At 34.0% G+C, this 4385-nt stretch overlaps 1 long non-coding RNA gene across 1 annotated transcript; it reads right to left on the bottom strand.

The window, feature by feature from the left end:
* Positions 1-2273: 2273 nt before the first annotated feature.
* LOC111744434 lies at positions 2274-4282 on the bottom strand. The gene is made up of 2 exons (XR_002782152.1): positions 4151-4282; positions 2274-3201 (listed from the first exon to the last, which is right to left on the bottom strand). It is a non-coding gene; the product is annotated as an uncharacterized LOC111744434 (long non-coding RNA).
* Positions 4283-4385: the final 103 nt, after the last annotated feature.

Here is a 4385-nt window from a genome sequence, read left to right as displayed (position 1 = left end):
GTATGGCTGACATGGGGTATAAGGAGGTAGCCAGAAATTCCACTTAATCCTTCGGCTCTCCCCAGGATAGGAAAGATGGTGACATGCAGATCTTAACTGAGGACCAGAATTAAATATGTCACAATAACGATAATCACACCCATTCAAGGGAAAGCAGATCTGGATCCACGAGAGTGCGTACATTGAGTCAGAGTATGTACATATCACAGGGATAGGTGATTAGGGTCATTTTTACCTTTTTCTTTTGGTACACAATAAATGAGCTTCCTTTCATTAAAAAATAAAAATGTTTAGAATAAAGGAGTATTTAATTTAGTTGAGGCATGCAGGTAGACTAAGGAGAAGTGCAGTAGGCTATACAAGAATGATTGAAGTGATCCAACAGAAGACATCTGAAGGTCTATCCACATCAGAGTTTTAGTTTTAGATAGAAAACTCTTGGAAGGCAGAGAATGTGTCTGTAGCACTATGGCTTGTGCAATTCATATGTGTTTGAAGATGAAGAACCAAACATCCAGGGAAAGGATGCTGATCCAGCCTGGCTAATACTTCTAGCCACTATTATCTCCAGAGACCACTGGAATGTCAGGCAACCACTTAAATTACATGGACAAAGCCACAAACCCACAAAAAAACCCTGCATCCTGAGATACACTGCCTGCTGCCAAGTTCCCCCTCAAAGAGACAAGGAATTGATGCTGCAGGCTGGTAATGAAATAGGCTACTTGTGCCTTGATCCAGATTACTTCTTGAAGGAATGGGATAAAGTCATGCTTTCTGCTTAATTCAAGACACACGAACAGAATACACAGAACAGAAAATTCTCCTGGATTCTGAACTCTGCTTTTGCTATGTGAGGACCCACATGTTAAATATGATACTTCTTGATCTTCAATAAGCTTGAGGGAACAGAAATCTGAACCAGCAAACAGCAAAAGCCACAGCACAAAATTTATTGGGACTATTTACTAAATAACTCATATATATCCAACATCACTGAATGAATATAATGCAGTTAATTTTTTTAAAAATCCCAAGACTTCCACTGGGGTCTTTCGAGAAAGTCAAAAACTTCTTGGTTGACTCCATCTTTAACAAATGGAATGACCAAGCTAGTGAGTCAGATGTATCTCAATTAACTCCTAAACTCAATATTTCCAACATGTTTTTCTACTTAAAAAGTAAACAAAAAGCAAAGCTTCATAATTTGGTAATTACTATGTTTCTTGGTTTTGTTTTCAAATGCCACAAGAAGATATTTGATAAAAAGAAGCAAAGTACTTCATCTCAGCAGTCTTCTTACAAACCTCACGGTTGCTTTCACAATATCAATATAAATATTTAGATCCCCATCTGATAGATAGATTTCTTCACTTATAAGTAGGAATGAGCTTAAAACCTTAAGTCTTTATTCTTGCTTCATACTAAAGCTGTTTGATTAAATTACCAGTAAAATCTCTCTTTATTGGCTGGACTGAATCACTAGATAAGAATTTATTACAATCTCTTCTAAGAAACCAAGATAATGTCAATACAAATTTTAGTGGCTAATATGTTACAGTACTTATGGATACTTTGTTTTCTAATGGCGAGTATTTTGAAAATTTGTCATTAATAAGTGAATTTCATAACACGCATAGAAATAAATCTATTACAATATAAGACATCCATAGGTTGTCCTCACTATTCCCAATGACTTTAAATATAAAATCTAATTATACAAAGCCAAAATTCCTTGCTTGATTTAACCCTGTATACCAAACAGTATAAATACTGAAGATGAGAAATATTTTAACAAATCTCATAATAGGAACCTAGGATACCATTTTGTATTAATGATGGCAGAAAAAAGAAAGAAAGGAAAAACAAATTTCTCAGATTTTTAAAGGAAGAATAGATTTAAGAAAAAATTATTTTGGACTCGATAGCCTTCTTTTTTTATTCTGTACCTTTCCATGCTTCAATATGATGTGAAAGAAAGAAAAGAAACAAAGAAAAAAAAGAAAGAAAAGAAAAAAAGAAAAAAGGAAAGGAAAGGAGAGGAAGGAAGGAAGGAAGGGAGGGAGGGAGGGAGGGAGGGGTGGGGGGGAGAGAGAGAGAGAGAGAGAGAATTTACTGAATAAAAGTAGCCAGGAAGGAAATCAAACATTTATAAGATATATTTATTATTTTTCTGACCAAAGTGCAATGATTTTTAAATCTTCTTAAACAAATAACTATGAAAAAAAAGTATTCAAGAAAATAAAATACAAATGAAAAATTTAACCATTAGATTCCTTCGACATTATACTAACCTTATATTTAGTCAAGAAAACAAACAAACCAAAAAACCATTTTACCATAAACCTAGTACATGCATGTTAAGGTTCCACTGCTAGGAATTTTGTTAAGATCAGTTTAATTATTAATAACACTAATAGAGCATGAGGAACACGTTATTAAATGTGATCCTTGCCCCTTATCCTCAGATTTGTGTTAGAATAAGGTTGACAATTCTGCCAGGCTCTGAACCCCCAGTGCCCCCATCCCGATCCCTGGAAGCAAAGACTATGCCCTGTCACACAACTTTGTACAAGCTGTAGTAAAACAAAGCCTAACTTTTCTTACCATCCTATAGAAAATAGTCAGTTATTTGATAAATACTAAAACACTTCTAGGAATTCATTTTATGAGTTTGTTTACCGAACACATTGTGCAAGAACTGACTACACAAAAAGTTCCTTTGAAATTTGGTCCACAAATTCACTTAACAGGTTGGAAATTTAAAACCTGCAAGAAAAAGAGGAAATGAGGAATCCTTAATCCCAACATGTTGTAATTACTAAAGGGAGATACATATATACTAAAAAATTTTGCTCACAGAAGGCACAAACTATAAAAGGGATATCTTTTTTGAATAAAAACAAGAACTAGCTAATACCCTTCTTTGTTTTGTGAGCACCATGGCTAAGATAAAGTTAGACCCGAATTCACTCTCTATTCCTATGACCCCCCCCCAAAAAAACTGATAAAAACTTTAATTTGTCTTACTACATACTTTCTAGCCATTAATTGTGATGTAATTATGAAACATTAAAATTGCCTTAAAAAGAGATTGTGACAGCAGCTATATCAAAGCAATATTCAAGCATGATTTCAAAGATGCTTTCAGGTTTAGAGTTAGCCTTCTTTGTCAAAAATCTTCACAACTTCATCAAAAACCTGTAAAGGAAAAAGATAATAATAATTTTAAAAGCAGATATTATTAAAACACCATATGGCTTAAAAATATATCAATATTATATTAATTTTCCAAATGGACCATTAAAAACATGATTTCTTAGTTTTATCTATTTTACTTTAGAAGGTAATATCGTAAGTAATACATATAAAGTTATGAACACATGCAATTTTATTGTTTTTAGGATAAAACAAAACTACTTGGCTACCAATAATTTTATAAAATGTAAACTAAAGTGGCTTATTTTCCTAGATCTTATTCTAAAACACTTAAGTTTGGGATGTATTACCTCACCGCTACAGAAAGTGGCAATGGATCAAAACTAAAAATAACTATACAATAAAATAGAAAGGTCCAGAGAAAGAAGATTTAGGTGAGTTAAGAGGCACTAGAAATAGCTGCTGGGCATTGAGGCCTTGCTAACCACATTTTTTTTTTAGTATATGTCCTAACAAAGCGAGCACTTGCAAATCAGTTTCGAGACCACTGATTCATGAAGGAAGAGAGCAGTGTTGAATCATGGAAACTCTGCACCTCTGGAGCTATGTGCTCTGTGATGGAAGAGATGAAGACAGCCTGGGGCTCCTGCGCTAGAAGACTTGCTACTCACATTATGGATTGTTAAAAAATGATTATGGTCCGAATTACAGTTCTCAAAATGCCAATTTCCCAGTGTTTGAGAAAAGAGGTTTGGAATTAATAAACCACCCACTTCTTATGAAGAACAAGTTTGAAGTTGTAAAACCCATTTTAAACTCTATTCAAAAAAAAAAAAGAAGAAGAAAGAGAAAAAGCTTAATTTTTCATTTAGTTTCTAGTGTCTTGAAAAGCAAACTAATCTGTCATAGTATTTCTCCTAACCTGTGCCCCTTATCCAAATCACATTTTTACTTGACTTTTTTATTTTTAAGGCAGGCGAGGGATACTCACTTCATCAACAGATTTAGAAGCATCTATTTTCTTGACTTTCCCCATTTCTTCATATAAGTCAATAATTGGCTTTGTTGACTGAAGATATGTTTGAATTCTGCCAAAGAAGCAAATATTGCAAGGTTCTAAGTATCCGTCCATTCTCCCCCATGTTATAGGACAGCTCAGAGGACCATACCAGATGTGACCCAACTGACTCCTTTATCACCTTCTTACACAAGCCATTTTACATATT

This window comes from Pteropus vampyrus, unplaced genomic scaffold (assembly GCF_000151845.1).
Source record: "Pteropus vampyrus isolate Shadow unplaced genomic scaffold, Pvam_2.0 Scaffold135, whole genome shotgun sequence".
NCBI lineage: Eukaryota > Metazoa > Chordata > Mammalia > Chiroptera > Pteropodidae > Pteropus > Pteropus vampyrus.
Note: the sequence above shows the minus strand (reverse complement) of the source record. Positions and strands in the feature narration are given on the sequence as shown.